Source organism: Lissotriton vulgaris, chromosome 7 (genome assembly GCF_964263255.1).
Source record: "Lissotriton vulgaris chromosome 7, aLisVul1.2, whole genome shotgun sequence".
In the NCBI taxonomy this organism is placed as follows: Eukaryota; Metazoa; Chordata; class Amphibia; order Caudata; family Salamandridae; genus Lissotriton; species Lissotriton vulgaris.
Window position 1 is genome coordinate 312,189,289 of NC_141695.1, and position 21,790 is coordinate 312,211,078.

The following is a 21,790-nucleotide window of genomic DNA, read 5'->3' on the forward strand; positions in this document are numbered from 1 at the left end:
GCAGGCCGCTGGACATGCCGGGGTTTCGCAGGAGCCGGTTGAGAGGAGACAGGCCTGTAGGGCTGGGACCAAGTCAGTGGGCGTTGTCCTCTTGTTAGCTCTGTACAGCTTCTCGTCCTTCTTTTCTTGTTGTTGCTGGATCTGAGGAAGGAAGGTTCAGGGTGCCCCTAAATACTAATTTTAGGGGCATTACAGGTAGGTAAAAGTCAGGGACCAATGGGTCCCTTCCCTGGGGTGGGTACACCTCCTATTCTGGGGGGCAGGAGCCTGTCCCTGGTTGGCTGGGTCCCCCATCCTCAAGAGGGCAGGGACTCGAGGTTGTGCTTCATCTCGCCTTTCCCTCCTTAGGGTTGGAGTTGGCAGATGTGGGCACACCTCTCTTCCTCACTTTGTTTTTCCCCCCGGGTGTCCTGCCCAAAGTGGGGGGTAGAACCAGTGGGACCAGTTGTTGAGTACAGCAAGTGGTCTGGAGAGCTCACAAAGGCGGTATGCCTTTGAAGCTTCTCCTTCTTGAACCCTGCCCATCCTGGGTGAGGAGGCTTGGCACCTCGTCCCAGTATGTGCATTGTTTCAGACCCCAGAGAGCGGCAAGCTCTCGACCCAGGGGTCTAGAAACATGTCTGGGGGTGGCAGCCTCGGCAGCCACTCAGTCAGGTCACTGGGAGTTGGTCGAGTATCGGGGGGCATCTCTAAGATGCCCTCTATTGTGCATTTTACATTAAGTCCCACACTGGCATCAGTGTGAGTTTATTGTGCTGAGAAGTTTGATACCAAACTTCTCAGTCCTCACTGTAGCCATTATGGTGCTGTGGAGTTCATAATGACTAACTCCCAGCACCATATACTCTTAATGGCAGCACTGCACTTACATTGCCCAGGAATGGACCTGGATACTGTAGGGGTACGGGGCTCATGCACCTGTACCCTCACCACTGGCATAGGGCACGCAGCTAGAGGGGAGACAAGATGGAGCACCAGGCCCTAATGGCCTGCCACAAAGGCTATTCAAATCGGACATCCCTTTTTGGTCCACGGTGTTATTAAATCTTTTTAACTACACCCTGCGAACACTGACAATCCCGGACTCATGGCGGGGCGCAATAATTCATCCCATCCACAAATCTGGATCACGAGCTATGCCCAACAACTACAGATTAATTGCCTTACTGGACATAGAGGCAAAACATTTTGCAGGACTCATTCTGGAGGATCTAAGGCAATGGGTAAAGGACCACAATCTGGTTCCTCTAAACCAGACAGGGTTCGTTGCCAATTCAGGAACTATGACCAATTTACTGGCAGTTTCCACTATAATCGACAAAGCTTTATCAACAAACAGGATGGTCTTCTGCTGCTTTGTCGATTTCAAAGCAGCGTTTGATAGAGTGCCCAGGGCGGCGCTCTGGAAAAAACTGACTCAGTGGGGCATTCCAAATGAAATATTGAACCCAATTATTCAATTCTACTCTGACACATTGGGTCCGTGTGAAGCTAGGGTCCGGCTCGCATCTCTCGTGAAAAATCATGACCTCACGCGGTGTCAAGCAGGGATGCGTGCTGGCCCCTCTTCTCTTTAACCTATTCATAGCCGACCTGTCAAGTACTCTAGACAAGGTAAATAGCCATCCACCCAAAATAGGAGGTGCGGCATTAGGTAACCTTTTATACGCCGACGATTTGGCCTTGTTCAGCCTCACTAGAGTAGGGTTACAAAGGCTCCTTGCTGAACTATCACAATACACGTCTGACAACCAGCTAGAAATTAACATGGAGAAAACCCTGATAGTCCCATTTGGCAAGAAACACCACAGTGACGGTGGTTGGTCAATTAACAATACAAGCCTTTTGATTGGCCAATCATACAAATATTTAGGCGTCCATCTGGACACAAGGGGCAGCTTCTCAAAGCAAAGCAGTGTGATCGCAGCTAAAAACACGGCTTTAGTGGTATCCTTAGCCAAGCTATCGAAGAAACTCTCAGGCCCAACCTTTGCCCCTTTATTAGAAGTCCTTAGAGCAATACTTGGGCTAACACTTTCTTATGCCATAGAGATCTTCAAAGGCAAAATGAATACTGCCCTTAACAAATATACAACTAAAATCTACAGGAAGGTACTTCATTTACCAAGTGTTGCTTCCCCGGCTCAGATTAGATTAGAGCTGGGATTAACCAACTATGAAGCCTCTAACGGAGGCACTTACCTTAAGCTATGTCATAAATTAAGACAGGCCGAACCAGGCACACTAGAATCGCTAATATGGAAAGAAATCAACGAGACTAATCCAGGGGGAATCATTCGGGCGCCTTTTGAATGATTATATCTATCAAATGTCAGCTGCCGATCTTTGGGCTCTTAACCCCAGTCAGACTGTTTTTAAAAACATAATCAAAAAATGTGTAAGACTGAAATCTCTGGCTTCAGACAAAGCTCTTGTCTAAAGCGCTGTCTGATTGCCCTAAGATTGGGAGATTGGAGCTTTCTCTAAAATCTTCCCACCTGGCGCCGTAAGAAGGAAGACACAATATGCAGAGGATGCGGGTCGCAAACAGAAACAATCTTGCACGTGCTCTGCATCTGTCCTTCATTCAATTTCCAGCGCCGATGCCTGCTCAAGCCAGAATGGAACAGGCTTGGTATTCGGACTTGCAGGCATGCCATCATTGCTGCTCTGTCTCCAGATAACATTGTTTTAAACATAAATCTGTCCAAATTCATTCAGCACGCTCATCGCAACCTAGATAAAATGGACATTGCTGAGGCCATATAGTTGATTGACAAGATGAACATGTACTTTAATAGAACTTGCAATAACGGGGAGAGTTAATTTACAAATTGAAAGGTTTTAACTAGCATGCTTACGGTCACATTTTATTCTTTTATCATCTTTTATTCATAAAACTGTACACAATGTGATTTGTGCAATCTTTTAAAGATATGTTTTTTATATCTAAATAAAGAATTACTACTACTACTACTAGAGGGGTGACTGATGTATGCCTGGGCAGTGTTGTGTGGGCATGGCACACAGGGATGTTCTGCACCAAGACACACAGTCTGCAAAGGCAGTGTGTTTTTGTGTCAGGGCACAGGGCCTCTAAGGGTGGCACAATAAGTGCTGCAGCCCTTAAGGCCCTTCTCTGGTCACAGTGCCCTGGGTACCTATGGTACCATTTACCAGGGTCTGACATGTGGCCAGAGATGCCAATTGGGTTTAGGCTTCAATGCAGGTTTAGGAAAGGAGAACAGGCCGTGGGTACCTGATTGGCAGGATCCCAGGGCACACTCAGTCAAAGCACATCAGCAATTCAGCAAAAAATGGGGGCATATCATGCAAGAAAGAGGGCACTTTCTCACATACCTCCTTATGAAAAATCCTTCTGGTGAAGATACCAATGAGGGCTCTAGCTATTGCGGGAGCTGTAGTAGTCTGACGCAGTTGGAGGGTCAAGGGAACCAACAATGTTATTCCCTACCCTTTGAAAGGGAACCCCAACCACTGGAAGTAGAATTAAGGGGGCCTCTGTGTGGCCGCCTACTTGTCTTGCCAATGGCTTGGCAGGTGGCACAGGAGTTGCAAAACGCCTTCAGCTTTTGAGACATACCTGGTCAGTAGGAGTGGATGGCTAACCTACTTGTGGCCAAGATGCCCAGCTAGGGGGATGTCCTGGGCCAATGTGAGGAGAAACTCTCTATACTGTTGATGCACTACCACTCTACTAGTGACACCAGGTTTGGCCAGTAAGCCCTCCCCATTCTAAGGATATCATCACCATGGGATGTACCTTAGCCTGATTATCAGCGCTGAGGGCTGTATTTCTCACAAGTCAAGTATTGTTCTGAGGAAACCAGTTGCTCAGTCACCATGGGGACACTGTAGTTTTTCAGTACTTCAGCTCTAAGCCCATTAATATATAGCGGTTGTCAGTACTTCTCCAGGTTACTGGGCCAGGCAGCCACGGCAGCTACATCCACCCCGCCCTCTGAGACTAGAGTTGCCTCAGTGAACTCTCTTACATGGCCAGGTCTAACCTGTGATCCCATTGAGAGACTTACCACTACATTTGCTGCAGGTGCACTAGAGACATTCTTTTTTGGGACAGCTAGGGTCTCTAGTTTGGTGTCCAAAAGCTTTACAACCATGACACCAAGCATTTTTGGGATCCCAGTTCTTACCCTGGTATCCACCCTTAGACTGTTTCCCTTGGGGTGGCTTAACAACTCCTTTCTCTTGGTCACCCCCACTAGTGGTAGTTTGATCACCCTTGTTTTCGCCCAGTGGTCTGCCTTTGTCCCAAACTCTTGAGGGGATATTAGGCCTAGGTCTACCAGGTACTGATGTAACTTCTCCTGAACACAATTACTGGAAGTAGAACAGCTCTTTCATAACCATACTAGAAAGCCCATCATAATCATGCACATTGTTACTTTTCAACCAGCCACCTAGTGTTTTCACTGAAAAGTTTGCAAAATCTACCCAGGCCTGACTGGGTTTTTCAAGTCTCCCTGAACCCGTATTCCTCAGTGGTGAGTCCACAGCCCTCAATCAGTGTGTCCTTCATGAGGTCACAAGACTCAGCATCTGCTTCATTTAGTGTCAGGAGCCTATCCCTACACTTGCCTGAGAATAGCTCCCAAAGAAGAAAACCCCAATAGATATTCATCTGTCTGATTTTACAGGCCTTCTCGCAAGCTGTAAACCATTTGGTGATATCATCACCCTCTGACTATTTTGGGACAATCCCTTAGGGGATTTTAGGGTTGAAAGCTTCATCCCTATTTATAATTTTTCTGCCACCAGAGATAGGTCCTAGGCCTATCTCAACTCTTTCTTTTTCTATAGCCTGGATTTCGGCATCTAATCCTATCCTCTTGGCTAGTGTCCGATGATCTGCATCTTCAGTGTCTATCTCTACTGGGACACTACTAGGAGTGCACCCAGTGGAGTTACTGTCTGAAGAGGAAGTGATATAGTCAGTGTTAACGGCATTCACCTTTCGGTCTTCATCATCTTCCTCAGTGGGGGAACCTTTACTTGCCAAGGCCTTGTTGTTTTCTGCCAGCAACTGCTAAAAATGAGCTTTTGTGAGTCTAGTTCGCATGGCAAATTTCCATGCTTTACAGAGCTCCTTAGGTTGGGCCCACTTAAGTCACTGTTAAGAGTGCCAGGTTGAGCGCCTGGTTTTAAAGTAGTTGGACCTTTTGACTTACAAAAAGTACTAAGTACTTTTCTAAAGGTCTAACTTACTTTAATCCTTTTAAAATTCTAAACAGTTTGCAAAGGAACTCAACCAAGGCCTTAACAGCTAGTTTAAAACAATTTTACAAATTTGAAATTGACAAAAATATTTTTTAACTAAAGACAATTTTGTATTCCTTAGTGGAATAATTTATTATCCAAGTGGTGCAGCAGATGTCATGTCTTATCCCGCCAATAATGTAGGAAGCTGGCTCTGTATGTGATATATCAATAATCTGTAATACTGTGTAAAGAGTCCAGGGGTTCCCGATAAGTGGACCGGGGTCCTGAGGTGCTCTATTAGGGGTATTGTGGTCGAGCAGCCTTAGGCCTAACCGAGGGGAGTGCAGAGACATCTGCAAATACACACAATGATCAATGAATGACACACGACTCAAGAAGGAGATCCCCACCAATTTATAAAAATAGCAAGCATCTTTATATATGCTTGGGCATCAGAAAAAGATCGCTCAGGTAAGTATGTTTGTAAATATGAATTTTTGTCAGTTCAAAAAGTGAACACTTAGTTGAGTTCTGCAATGTGATCCTGTGGAAGTAGGATGGCAAGGTCACAAGCAGCACCAGCAGTACACCACCAGCGGCATAAGGGTGACGGTGTAGGGTGCAAAACAGCTTCTGAAGCCCAATGTTATTCTATAGAGATCGGTCTCTGCGAAAAAAGACTGCAGGCTCCAGAGCTAGGAGACAGATTGAGCTATACCAACAGGGGAGCCCAGGCCTTGCGATGCTCAGGGATGTAGGGACACCTTTGGTCCTCTTTTCCACGGCCCAGGGCGATGGGGGCAGAGGTGTGTTTAGGCATCAGGTTTTTGTCCCCTTACCGGAGCAGTTGCGCTAGAGGGAACCTTTATGGAGAGGTTGCCGGCGACATCAGAGGGTCCCTGGAGGACCTTGATGGGACCGCTGGCCCACTGGCTTGGAGCAAAGGGTGCAGGGGTCAGGTTTTGGCAGTTCCAGAGAACTCAGAGTCCTTTCTTTTGGAGTTGCTGCAAGATGCAGGGTACAGGTCTCTCCCATTGAGTGTCTAGGTTATTTATTGAAGCCAGTCCTCCCAAGTTTCTGGAGTCAACAGCTGTAGGATGAGTCGACCTTAGTACAGTTCTAGATGAGGGATAAAGACAGGCCACTAGTTCTTCCCTCTGCTTTTACAGCTCTTCGGTGTCCTCTCTCTTCTTAGGTTATCAAGATCTTCTTCAATGGTGCAAGAGACTCCCCTAAATACTGAATGTTTGGGTTGGGTGTTAGGGGAGTGTAGGGTAGTAGCTAATGGGCTACTGACCTTTAGGGGTCACTATGCCCTCTACATGACCACTTCCTGTGGAAAGTGGGCAAACCCCTGTCCCAGAATTACTAAGTATGCCAGCACAAAGATGGGTACTTCTGAAAAATCATGTCCACCTCAGTGTAGCCCACCTTCGGACCTTCGGGGTAGTGCTAGCCTGGAGGTGGCACAAACTGGGTTAGTTTGGGTCCAACTATTATACACACCTTTCGGACAGGGGTTATGGGCCCAGTGTCTCAAACATCAGAATCAGTTTGCAGAGATTCTCCTTTCAAGTGTCCTTCTCCGGCTTCTCGCCAGCCTTTGTGTAAAGTGATGTTTTCAAAGCTAATAGCACTGCAGTGGTCTCCAGAATGGAGTACGCACAACATAAACTCAATGAAGTGTGAGGTTCCTGCACCAAGCTTTTATTTGCCTCTCTGAGCAGTAGCCAGGGATTGACAAAAGCGAAGGACCGACCAATAAACATCCTCACTTAACAGAAATTGCAGTCCCACCCTTCATTACTACTATCAACCCAAATGGCAGGGCTCAAAGAACTGATTGATCAGCAGCTACTTGGTAACATAGGTCCTCATGAAATTTCTAAAGGTAGCCGTGAGCCCATCCTTATCACTCCAGTGGCTCAATCTACAGCCAAAGGAATGCAAGCAATTCACTTCCATTGTCTGAGAAAGCTGTTCTCATTCTACCATCACTCAAACCTGAGACATTCAAATGGATCCCATAGACTTCAGTATTCAGGCTAATTCATGCAGTCTTCCCACTTATTGCACAAGTGCTACATATACTCAAGATGCATACAAAATAATAGCGAATACAGGGCATACAAATAGCAGCAGAACTTTACACAAGATGACCTTGAAGGCCCCACTCCAACAGAGATAAAATCGTTTGGTCATATGATAAATCCCACAAACCTAGTATGTTGCCACCAGTGCTTTATGCGCTGTACCCATGTTAGAGAGAGTAGTCCTGTGTCTAGCATGAGGCCATACTTAGGCTGTTTCTGTAAATCACAGGGCAGGTCCAGGACCTCTCCTAGTCAACATTGAACTGAGGTTGACTATACAAGTAGATGCTAAGACAGCCCCCCCCACCCCCCTAAAAAAAAAAGGATTCCAGATACACGGTTTTGCCCTCAGGGAGGTAAACAACTCTGTATAACATGCAGTAGACATTTCCGTCCAAACAAGCTCATAGTATACAACACCGATCCCTTCGTGGTATACGAAGACAAGCAACAGGGAGGTGGGAGGTGTCAGTGAGGAACCGCAGGTAGACCCAGTATCCACCAGAAAAAGCATTATCGGAAGAAAGTAACTTGATCTTTTGATGGATACATCTACCTGCAGATATCTCACACTCAGAGGTGGGTGCGTATTCGACTGTCTAAAAAAATACAACAAAACAGAACAAGGATATTGACCATCCCTCCTCACTTCGGAATCCAAAGAATAATGCTTCACAAAAATGTGAAGGGAGGCTTCAAGTCACTGCCTTACCGATATCCGCCACAGAGACTCCTCTAGCTAAAGCAGAGATAGAAGATTTAGTTTTAGTAGAGTGAGCACAAAAACCTTCTGGAGGTTCCTTGTGTGCCATGGTGTAGCAAATCTTTATACAAAAGATAATCCATCTTGACAGAGTCCTTCTGTGAACCACCTTTCCTTTTGCCAATGCACCTCACAAAAAGCTGGTCATCCAGACTGAAATTACGTGCTCTGACCATGTAGAAAGTGACAGCCCTTCTGGGGTCCAATTGAGTCAGTTTCTGATTCTTCTTTAGGTGGATGAGGAGGAGGATAGAAAGTGGGAAGGGTGATGGACTGACCCAATTGGAAAGGAGTAGCCACTTTCAGCAGGAAGGCAGCTCTGGTTCTCAGAACCAACTTATCAGCAAAGAAAGTTGTGAAGGGAAGCTTAACACTTGAACTCTGTAACTCACTAACATGTCTTGCATACGTTCTGGCAACAAGAACAATTTCCTTAAATATAAAACATTGTAAGGGACAACAATGTAAAAGTTCAAATGGAGAACACATTCGTTACATAAGAACTAAATTAAGATCCCACTTAGGCATGATGAACTGTGTCAAAGGGTATTTATTTGTAACTCACTTAGTGAACCTTAAAATTATGACTTAAACAGAGAAGGTGGATCTGGAAAACAAAGAAAAGCTGAAAGGGCAAACAAATCACACATAACCGTGGCAACTGCACAGCCTTGCTGCACCAAAGAAAGAACAAAATGTAAATTATCTGACAAATAGGCCTTTGAAGGATCTAGAAAGTTATCACTACACCCCTTAACAAATTTAGACCATCTGCCAGCATAAAAAGACTTAGTGGAGTGTTTTCAGGATGAGAAAATAACATCCACCACATCAGGGTGGAGTGAAAAGGAACTCGGATTGCCCTATTCACTCCTCAGGCATGTTGGTGCTGGCTCTGGAGATGGTGTAAAATCTTCCCCGGCAACTGTGAAAGGAGATGTGGATTCAGAACAAAGCAGAGGGCAGTGAGGAAGGTCTGTGTACCATACCCGTTGCATCTAATCCCAGGCCATTAAGATATTCTGAGCCCAGTCGAGGCAAATCTTCTTCAGAACTTGAGGAATCAAGGTATAGTTGGTGATGCATAAAACAGCTGGGAGCTCTAGTTCAATTGATACGCATCCCTCAATGCACCAGATACTAGAGGCTGCAGAATGATGTGCAATATGCCTTCTCTTGAATGTCAAAAAAGGTCTATCTGAGGCATTCCCCAGAACCAGAAAATGTGCAGAACCACTTCTGAATGGCTGAAAAATGGTAACTGAGGCTGTCTGCACGCATGTTGAAAACTCCAGCCAAGTAGTTTGCAATCACACAAATCTGTCCATCCTAAGCCCAGGACCAAAGTTGCAGAGCTCCTCCGCAAAGAGGATAAAACCCTACCCCCACCTTGATTGTTGATGTATCACAGTGCATTAGTATTGTCTGTCAAGACTTGTCTTAACTGACTGCAAATAGAAGGGAAAAAAAGCCTTGAGAACCATACATATCGCCCACAATTCTAACAGACTGATATGAAACAACTGTTTCTCTGAAGTCTTTTGATCTTCAGATTGCCCCCAGCCCAAAGAATTCCCCACCCTAGGGTGGAAGCATCTGATATAACTGACCACTGGAGGAGGAAGGTGAAACTGCTTCCCTTGAGACAGATTTCAAGGCACACCCCACCACTGAAGATTCACTGCAGTGTCTTTGGAGATTTTGACAGATGCCGTAAGATTCCTGTTGTATTGAAACCACTGCCTGTGGAGGCACCACTCGAGGGCCTCATGTGCCAGGACCCATGGTTGACCAACATAATGCAGGAGGCTAACAGGCGCAAGATCTTCAGGACCTTAGCCTCTGAATCATAGCCTGTATGTCCAGAATCCTCTGAGGACTACCCCGATAAACAGTGCTCTGAGAGGACTCTAGGTGAGGTTTAGGCGTGTTGATGGGAAAACCCAGATTGAACAACCACTGGGTCGTCACTTGCAAGTGATGCAACACCAATGCTGGAGACTTGCCCTTTGATGAGCCAATCCATCAGATAAGCAAATACTGATATTCCTAGGATTCTGAGATGGGCTACCAGCACTACTGCCACCTTCGTGAAGACTTTTGTTGCTGAAGTAAGACCCAACGGGAGGACCGCAAACTGATAGTGTTGAGACCTCACTGTGAAGCAGAGATACTTCCAGTGTGACTTCAGAATAGGGATGTAAAAGTAAGCATCCTGCAAGTCGATTTAAACCACCCAGTTATCTTTTTCAAGTTGTATGATAGAACCACGAGTGGATAATCCAGGTGTGCCTCTACCACTCAACCTAAACAACAAATGCATCTTAACCACGCATTCCTTTAATGTGCATGCCTTTACCACGTTGATAGAGCCCAGAAACTAAAATTCTTTATAAATGATGACTCAATCCACTATCACACTTACCAATCAAAACCAGGCCCATAAACATAGTGAGTGAGGTGAATGGATACTATATGTTTGTTTAAGACATTCATAATAAACAAGACCAGCTTGTCATTTTAAAAAGTTTATTAAAACATATTCAAGAAACTTAGGTTTGGAACTTTATTAAGCAAGCATTAGGAAAGGTCATAAGTAAGTTTTATTCAGCATTTTATAAAGAGAGCTTAATTCAAGATAATATTATTTATTAGCAGAAATAAGTGAAAAGGAAGAGCATTTCCAAAACCTAACTAACTCTCTGACTCTACCCTCATCGCCTGGAAACAAAGTCTTAAAAGGTACATTTCTTACGTGTAATCATCGGACAGCAGAACACGTCCTTCTGGAATCAAGAGCGTAAGCCAAAAGTTTGCAGCTAAAGCCTATTCTTATAGCCTAAATTAAGCTGAGCTAACTATTTTTCACATTCCAACAGCTGAATTCAGGCTCTCCATTGGCTGAATCACCTCACGCCACAGTAAACTGTGACATCTTCCACCACGAGACCAGGCTTTACTCAGAGTCATTGTTCATGCACAGAATCCTGGCGACAGTTCCTTAATCTGCTATATTTTGTAGCAAAAATGTTCAAGCAATACAAAATCTTGTCACGTCTCTTCCTTTCAGCCTTGAGCCTGACCGTTCTGAGCTTTCCATGGCACATCCAAACCCACTCCACAGAGTTGACTTTAGCAGTTCATTTTCTAGTGATTTCAAAATAAAAGTCTTTTCTTCCACTTCAGAATAAAGTTGTCTCATGTGGGTTTTAACATCAGCAGGCCTTTTCTGCGCTGCTTCAGATTGCGTCACTGCGCCACTTTCAGCTTGCATCACTTTTTCAGAAAACTATTATTTAAACAAACACAAAAGAATAATTAATTCAGGTAAAACAAACCCTTCTGTTACCCACCCTTTCCCTGCTAGTAATTAACCCATTAATAAATGACAACTAGCAGAAGCAAACAAATAAAGCAACACATAAAATAACTACCATTCTTCATGTAATCCAGCTTTATGTTTCTGAAAGAATAAAAAGATGATTAAATGATACACAGACATACAAACACAACATAGGACATACATGTAAGCACATATAAAAGCACATGCCATGAATGATCAGCTGCATATTAATAGTGACAAAGACAATAGGACAGACATAACAACCAGGACAATATTAATAATGTGTTACAAAAACAGACTTGCAAATGCAACAAGAGCACATATAATTAGTTTCCCGCGTGTTCATATGTGGTGCAAACTTAATCTAGATTGGTTTAATCAAACAAATCATGCAAACACTAATTAATATATTATTTCAAATTATGAGAGTATGACATCACGAGCCAGAATAAAATATTTTCTAAAGCTCGCTCTATCAACTCCCTCATCTGGTGATTTCAAAATCACCAAACAACACCCAAAAAATTATAATTAAAAAATGTATCTATTGAACATGTTTCAGGCTTACTCTGGATTAGTATTTAAGCTCTAATTTCATCTATCTCATAATTAGTATTGAGTCTTACATCTTACTAATTCTGTATCCTTTACCCTTTCTTTATTCAGCTAAGTTGGAATCCTTTCTACCTTTGAATCCCCAACCCCCAATGAATTTAGGGAACTAAGTTTTAAATTGCATAACTACATTTTGAATTGCACCAACAAAACAAATATCAATCTGAATATTATAAAATAAAACAAAAAACAAAAGTAAATTTTTGAAAATTTTTGAAAAATTAGTACATAGTTTATACCCCCTCTTTTTTTTTTTTTTTTCAAACTAAAACATGTTTTCTTCGACCTAGTGTCTTGCATAGAAGTGTTTACAGCTAACACAATTTCTTCGACCTTGAGTCACTCTAACATAATTTTTTCAGCCTTATGCCAAAAATAAATCTTAACTTAAAGAAAGCTAACACAATGTCTTCAGCCTTATGCCAAAAATAAACCTTAACTTAAAGAAAACTAAACTTAGTCATTGTCACCATTTTGACTGCTACTGCACTCCTCAACTATTGGAGTGATAGTTATGTAGGCCCATTCTGGAGACTTGTATTTTACATTTGGTCTCAATGGTCTTTTGCTTTTCCTGGCAATCATTTCAATTTTCTCTTCTGATTTGATATTTCATATTTGAATTTTAAATCTTTAGGCCAGACATCACCTTTTCTCAAGAGTTTCTTCTTATGCTTGCTTTCTTTACATTCAGCTTTCCAAGCTCTTTTTCTGAACTTTCTTATCTCAGACTCTTCATTACTCCCATCTGTATTTGTTTCTGAGACTTCAAATCTGTACCTAGGAACTTCTTTACTCGGCAGCTTCACTCCGTTAGAAACATCATCCTTACAGCTGGTACTTGGTAATTCTTCCTCTTCTTCAGGGATCACCTTCAGCTTCCCAGTTTCAGGCTTCTTGTTCCCACATTCAGAGCTACTCTTCTGCTTTTCAATACTCTCCTGGACTACATTATCTTCTTGCTCAGAATTTTCTGCTTCTGAATCTTCTTCCTTTCCTTGACATTCTTTTTCTATCAGACTTTCATCATTTTCTGAATCTAGAATCACAATCTCTAGATCTTCTTCATTCAATATTTCATTCACATTGACATCATCATCCAGATGTCGACCATCTTGTCGATCTTCAAGATCTGGATTTTTGACATCATCATCCAGATGTCGACCACCTTGTCGATCTTCAAGATCTGGATTTTCTTCAGGAATTTCTTTTTCAGAGTCTGAATCAGTTGTAGTGTCTTCACTGTCTTCATCAGTGTTATCAAGTTCAGATACACAAAGGGTATTACTGATATGAATCCATCCAGTATCTGTTGTCACCTGACTTGCTTTCTGCCACCTGGGTACTGGACAGTTTCTCCTCCTTTGAGCCTTTGTTCTGACTAAGTCTCTTGGCAATAGATCATGAGCCTGCTCCTTTTCCACATCTGTTCCCAACTGATGGAATAGAGAAACTGTATCATTCTTTCTTGTTGGAAAAGGTTCGACCCATTTTGAAAATAAACAAATGATGACTAAGACATATCTCAGTTTGTTATGTTGGGGCACTTCAAAAAGATCTGTTTGAATAGTTGTAAATGAACCACCCACCCGGCCTATGGTTCCCAAATTCTCAAATGTCTTTTGATCTGGATTGTTTTTCTGGCATGTCAGACATGTTTCCCTGAACAGTTGAATCATTGTGTCTCTTGCTAAATGACTTGGACCATGGTACATCTGTGCCATGTCAGCAATCATGCAATTGGACATAACAGGTCCGCCATCTTTGTAAACCCTTTCATCTTCCTCTCGCTGTCTGCAACCTTCTTTGAGCCATGTGTTTTTCTCCTCAACATGTGCCTCATCTTGTAATTGTTTTAGTTCTTGCCATGTCTGAATTGCAAATATTAGTATGAGGATGCTTGAAACATGTTCATTGAATGTTTCCCCTTTGATTGCAACCCTCTCTTGAGCACTAAATTTAACAATGGTGCTTGTGTGCTCATTACCTTTTGAGACATGATCATTTTTTTCTCCAGCACATTTTATCTCTGCTATTAGGTCTAGAAGCTTAGATTCTTTGTTGAAGTCTGGCATGCCCTGAACAGGAGCTTCACACAAACTCTTTTTAAATTGCTCGATGGCTTCAAGTTTTATTTCTGTCAGGACAATTGGGTCTTTTATATCTGCTTTTGTCAGACTCTGCAATTGTTTTGCAAATACTGAGAAAGCACTAATCCATTGGCAACAGTATCCAACCATGACTAGGAGCACTCTTACCTGTTTTTGTGTCTTTGGAGATTCCATTGCCTGAATCATTTTATTTCTCTCAATAGTTACCTGTCTGTTAATTCTCTCTCTCTCTTGGAACCTGAAAGCAAAAATTATTTGACTCTCTGGGTGCATTTGAACCCAATACCATTCAACCTCATGTGGTATCTGATAAAAGATCTCTACTGGTTTAGGCACAATAGGACAACAAGGGATAACTATCTCATTAACATTTCTCAGGTCCTGTACTATTTTGTACATTTCATTTGGCTTTCTAATTCCCATATCTGGTGAATTACAAAGACTGTTCTCAATCTCTTTTAGGACACCCTGCTTAATGAATGTTTCAATAACAGGAATTGTTTCTGGCTTCATCTTGTACTGGGGAACATTAGGAAATAAGTTTCCCTGCTTGTTTGCAATTTTAACTGGATCAGGTCTATTTTCCTGGACTCCACTGAATCCTGTATCTGTATTGTATTTCTGCTCATTAACATAATTTAGAAATGGCGGCGGAGATATCTCTTTCTGCTCAATCACCACCTGTCGCTGTATTTGTAGCTGTTCATTCAGTAACTGCTGCTGCTGATTTATCTCACTCTGCATCTGTGAATTTTTACACTCTCCTACAAAAGCTAAAGTCGCTTTTTCCTTCTCTTTTTTCTTCGTCCATTTTGTTTTCCATTTATTCAAACTACCCCTTTTTCTCAAAGCCCAAAGTAAATCTTTTATATGGACAGAGGCAATCCTACCTGTATTGTTCACGTCTTCCATGTCCTCATCATCCTGTAATCTTTTTAATCTGTCTGTACTGTGGAATTTTAGTTTACGAGCTGAACATCATCTGCGCCAGCTTGTCACCCACGTACAACGTGCACGACAGCCATTTTAGGTATCATGGTCTCCCTGTCCACGATCGATCGCCAGCGCGCTCCTCTGACCCTGCAAGCATCCTCCGCGCACCCTGGCTCCCCCTCTCTCCCTCACATGAGCATAACCCTTCTCCTCCTGCGTGACCCTGTCCTTGGGAGTCATGCCCGCGCCTGACCAGCACCTCCTCTCCTTCCATGAATACCCCTCTGTTGATAAGCCATCCCTCCGCACTCGATTGTCCACGCGGCATGAATACCACTCCTTTGATGACCCCTTCCCCCGTGTCCGACTGTCCACACAGGTCCGAGGCCATCGCCTAAGCCGGGAGATATCATTTACTGCCCCTTATTGTATGGAGTCGCTCCTCTTCAAAGGACACACTGTTGATCATGGCCTCCCCACCCCATGGGATACAATCAGGCGCACACATCCTAAGAATCGACGGAACACTCAGCCGTGTGATAGCCCCCTCCTGTTATCAGCAGGGTGAGGACCTCTATTGTGGATATATGTGGGGGTGGGCTTGACACGAGGATTATGGGGACGTCATTTCATAAGTCTAAAGAGTCTTTTATGCAATGAAAAATGCTCACATGTCATAAACCAGGGTATAAGAGGCCAGGCCTCAGAGAGGCTGAGAGAGCACCTCGAGACGATACCTTGTTGTCTGATCTGATGTGTTCTGCTCCGTCGGAATAAAACTTCTGTTTCCTGCCTTCTGGTCTCCGGTGCCTGCCTCATTGCTTGGTAATTTGAATGGTACAAAGGCGGTTAGCGCCGGGCAAATCTAGAAGAAGGTCCTAGCCCTACCTTTTTCCACAGTTGGCGTCCCAAAGCGTGGGGCCCATCAGCGACACATGGATCCAGTGGGAGAGGTCCCGACGACAGAGTGAACGACTGCAACGATCGGGAGAGCTCGTGTCCGATAGACCCTCGTCTGACAGCCGATCATCCGACCTTCACTAGTTCCGAACAGACCTCTCTCGAGTGATCTACGGTCCTGACTGGGAACCATCAGGAGTGCCACGAACATCGCGAAGAATAGAGGACGATCGGGCGCTGGATTCAGAAGACAGGAAACCGCCCATGCGGTCCGGGTAAGGTCGTGTAAACACGACAAATTGAGAAATGATTGTTTGATTTGGATAATACTAGTATTACGCTTTGTTGATCCCTCTGGAGATTCACCGTCTGCAAACGGAGAAACAACAGGCTCTCTCTTTGCAAACAGTGAAGGATAGGTAACGCAGACTTTTGTCCCCATTGTAATCCGTTGTGCCTATCTTCCTCCCCCACTGTTTTCCCGAACTGTCGTTCGTGGATTGTTGTCTGGAGATTCTCTGTCTGCAAACAGGGAAGAACAAGGTCTCTCTTTGCAGGTAGAGAAAGAGTGGGTAACGCAAAACTTTAACACGTCGTACCCACTTATTCTCCCCATTGATTGTTTGATTGACCGTACGTTAAGTGTTCGGTATTGGTTCTTTTGAGGTATTCACGGCCTACAAACAACGTAGAATAGAAATATTCTGTCTAGTCTTTGTCCGCCGTGATAAGATAGGTAGTGCAGACCTTTGTCCCCGTTGTAACCCGTCATGCCTATCTTCTCCCCACTGATTGGTAGCCTGTACAGCCCGGACCGCTTATTAGAGATGAACCATCCAGCTCCACTGGAAGGCACCCCTAATAAGGACATGTTCATTAAGCATGGACTAGTCGCTATAGCTTATACTAAGCTATGGCATAAATATACAAGGAAGAACCCCGAAAGTCAGTGGCCACTGATAGGTTCCTTTGATGAAAATAAAATAAAAACATTAGAAATAGCGCTCCAGAAAAAAAAGACCACGCCCACTATGCTCGATAGTATTGGCATGTGGCGCAAAGAAACGGAACAACGAAAGAAAAGAGAAGAAGCAAAAATAGGGAAAGAATTACGAAAGGCAGCCCACCTAGCCGCTAAGCAACTAGAAGAAGAAATAAAAGAAAGAAAAGAAGCTGCACAAAAACAAGAATCAGGGTCGACAGGTCAATGTCCTGTTAGGACCCCCTCTGCGCTCTACCCTGAATTGCCCTCCAAACAGCGGGCGAACGATGAGTTACTGCTAGGTCCCCCAATCATCTACATGCCCCCTCCATATGCTCCCTGCCAACAACACCTGCAGGCCGAGTACGAGCGAGAACGGCCTTAGCGCTAGCGCACCAGTCCTCACGGCCTCCGCACCAGCCACCTTAGCAGCGCCAACAGCTGCCCCCGAGGCTAGCGAGCACCCACCAGCCAGACCAAACAGATTGAGCAAAGATGAACGGGATGGGATTGACAAAATAGCAAAGACACTAGTGGAACGAAGGGAGAGCGAAGAGTACACAATGAACATGTATAACTCGCATGCCGACAGCCACAGATGGCATTTCATTTTGCGATTCAGCTACCACACCCTGAACGCATATGAAGATAGGTATCAAAGTAAGGGCCCCGCTAAACTGACCACACTGTATAGGAAGATTGATGTCGGAGATGGGACTGAATGTGAGGCGACGGAGCTCTTCATGCAGACGCTTGAGGTCTTCCGCCACCTCACGGAACAAAAAACAGAAGCCAAGGTTACAGTCCCTGAAACGACCTCAGTAGAAGTAGCCAACACTATGATGCCCATCAGAGAAGCGGCTCCATACTGGATTCCGCCACGCGGCCTGGGAACAAACGATGATATTAATCACGCAGATGCAAAAGGGAGGGTTGTGTACAATTGGGTTTACCAACCATGGGACCGACAAGATATCCTAACTTTTAGACAAACTCTGCCCGATTTAAGAAAGAACCCGACAGCGTTCTATACCGAGATGAACACGGCCCTGGGTTCAACGATAATGACTTTAGCGGACATTGACTTGTTTTTCGGGTTATGCCTGCCTGCTGACGTGTGGAAGCAAATCCGGAAGGCTGACCACACAGATCTGTTCGGGCACACCTGGGAGCAACTCAGTGAACTAGATAGACAGCGAGAGCCTGGAAGGAAACCAGTAAAGGACATACTAGAACTCCCAGACAAATTAGTTCAGAAGTTAAAGACACTGATCCAAGAGAAAAAGGTAGATTGGTCGATAGTCACGGCCTGTCGTCAGAAACCCCAGGAAGATGTATCAGAGTACTTCTCCCGATTCGAGACAGTGTTCTCCGACTACAGTGGCCAAGACATGACCACCGCAACCGGACAACACCTGTTTGTACAAAACTATGTGAAGGGCCTGTCACAGGAGGTCTCCCAAAAACTGCAGACGAGCGAGAGTAGTTGGGGGGCCTCCAAACCCGCAGCTATCCTTCAGATGGCTCAGTATTACGAGCACCAGAAGAATGAGAATGATAGGGCGTCCGAGAAAAAGAAGAAAGATTTGAAAGAAAGGGTGACGATAGCCCAGATACAAGGTATAGCGGTAGGACGGGAACCCCAAAGGGGGAACTACCAATCGACCACCCCCAGAAATCCACCTCCTAAAGATCCCACCCCAACACCCCACACTGGACGTAGAGACATTAGCGATGACCAATGCGCCTTCTGCAAAGGATTCGGCCATTGGAAATCCCAGTGTCCGGTTCTGCTAGAGATGAACAGAAATAGGGACCCCAGGGATGTGGCGGGTGGTCCGAGAAATAGAGGACAAGGACGAGGGCACACAAACGACACCAACAATGACAGATCAGGGAGATTGAACACATTTGACCGCCCCCGACAGAACCAATATCAACTATCCGACGGTGAGAATGCCCCCGATTTTGCATAGGACTGCCAGGGGCAAGGGAGGGATCCAGTCGAGCTCTGTGTTGACCAGCAAGGTCCTTATGTCACCGCTAAGGTCCTGGGTACAGAGTCTCCATTTTTGGTAGACACTGGGGCGACACGTAGTGTGTTATCGAAACGACTGATTCCAAGGGCACCCTTGTCTGGCTCACACATTACATCGATAGGTTTCGATGGGACGCCCTCCACTAACCCCCTGTCCGTGCCTATCACCTTTGACCTCGAAAGCAACACCACTGACACAACATTTCTGCTCTCCTCCAACTCCCCTGACGCCATTATGGGCATTGACTTACTGAAACATTTTCGAGCTACCATTAGGTGTTCCCCAGATGGAATCCGAGTCATCCTGTACGACAACCCAGGCATGCCCAAATCCTGCCCTGCACGACACATGTGCTCCATAACTGACGCTGACCTGTCCTTGCTTGACACCCTGCCTCCGTACCTATGGGCCAAAAATGACTCTGATGTGGGACGAATGATGATTGACCCTATTCATATAACTGTAAGACAGGACGCTATGCTCCCGAAACTCCCACAATATCGGATATCGCCCGAGGGCGAGAAGGCACTGATAGCGATCATTCAGTCTCTGGTAGATGCAGGAGTGGTTGAAGAGGTGGTTAGCAACGTCTGCAACAGTCCAATCCTACCTATTGTTAAGAAGCAAGGCGAAGGAGATGAGAAAGCGTACCGCTTCATCATCGACCTGCGAGAGATTAACAAAGTGGTTGTACCCCAATACCCCGTAGTCTCAGATATCACCACCATTCTGACCCTCATCCCGTCCACTGCCACCACCTTCACTGTTATCGACCTCAAGAATGCGTTTTTCTCTATCCCCATCCATCCAGACAGCCGTTATCTCTTCGGCTTCACCTTAAAATCCCGCTCGTACCGATTTTGTAGAGCCCCCCAGGGGTACACTGAAAGTCCCAGTATTTACAGCCAGGCCCTCAAAAGACAGCTGGACGCCGTCCAGCTACCGGATGGAGTGGTGTTGATCCAATATGTCGATGATATCCTTTTGGCGGCCGACACCACCCCACTTGCAATCACAGCCACTGTCCAACTCCTACACTTTCTTGCAGAAAATGGCCACAAAGTTTCCAAAAAGAAATTGCAGTTCTGCCAGCCACAAGTGACATACCTAGGCCATCTCCTGTCCAAAGAAGGGAGGAAACTCACACCTGACTGAATCCAAACCATCCTAGACACCCCCGTCCCAAAAACACAAAAGCAAGTCCGCTCTTTGGTTGGCCTAACCTCTTTTTGCAGACAATGGTTACCCAATTTCAGCCTCATTGTAAAACCCCTACTTGCCCTGTTGGCCAAAGATGCCCCCTTCCCGCTCCCTTGGACCCCTGAGTGTCAAGCATCCTTTAAGGAATTGCGAGATGCCCTCTGTTCAGCGCCCGTCCTAGGAACCCCGGATTACTCCAAACCCTTCTCCCTCTTCACCCACGAAAGGGAGGGGTGTGCATTATCTGTCCTGACTCAGTCTATAGGTCCAAAGCAGCGCCCTTGTGCCTACTTCTCCGCCACTCTTGATCCTGTAGCCAGAGCTTTGCCTGCCTGCCTTCGAGTGGTAGCTGCCGCTGCCGTCTCTATCCGCCAGAGCGAAGGAATCGTACTTTCAAACTCTCTCACCGTGTTAGTACCCCATGCTGTCGACACCCTTCTGAACCAAACCAAGACTCAACATTTGACTAGCGCACGACTGACAGGGTACGAACTGACGCTACTTGCACCCCACATCACACTAAAGAGATGCACGACTTTGAATCCTGCCACATTGTTGCCCCTGCCTGAAAATGACCCCGACGTTCCTCCCATACACGACTGTGTGACCCTCACGGACGAACAAACTAGGAGTAGAGTTGACCTCCGAGACACTGCTTTCACTGACCCCGATGGAGAGCTATGGGTAGACGGCTTATGCATCAAACTCCCAGATGGCACCACTTCAGCTGCCTATGCAGTAACGACAGCCCGAACAGTAGTTGAGACAGCCTGCATCACACAACAATCTGCCCAGGCAGCAGAGCTGATAGCCCTCACACGAGCATGCATCATAGCCACGGGGACCACCGCGAACGTATATACAGACAGCCAGTATGCCTTCGGGGTGGTTCACCATTTTGGGCTCCTGTGGAGGGAAAGGGGATTCCTGACGTCCCACGGCACCCCCATCCTTCACGGAGAACTGGTTTCTGCCCTGATTGAAGCGGTTCTCCTCCCCAAACGACTAGCAGTGATCAAATGCCAGGCACACAAGAAGGTGACAGACTTAGTCGGACAAGGGAATGCACTGGCCGACATCACTGCACGAACAACAGCGGAGAATAGGACGGTGACACGCATGTATGTGACCAGGTCACAAGCAGAGAAATGGACTGACGCAAGAGAAATGATCAGAGACATCCAGTCGGCCAGCACCCCTCACGAACTGACCAAGTGGGCAGGGGTGGGTTTGAAGGATGATGAAGGCTGCTGGCGAACAAAAGATGCGAACAAATGGTTGCTGCCTGACTCATATCTGATCCCCATACTGACGATGACTCATTCCCCCGCACACATAGGATCTGCACCCATGATCGAACTCATTTCCAAAGTCTGGCACAACGACAAAATCCCCGACTCAGCCAGACGCCTAGTCCAGCAGTGCCTTATCTGTCTGCAGCACAACCCCGGGAAAGGAACTGTGGTACCCCGGGGAGGGTTTGGGACCCCCAATCACCCCTTTGAGGTCCTTCAGATGGACTACATCCAGCTAGAGAGATGCCAAGGCTTGAAGTATGTACTAGTCATTG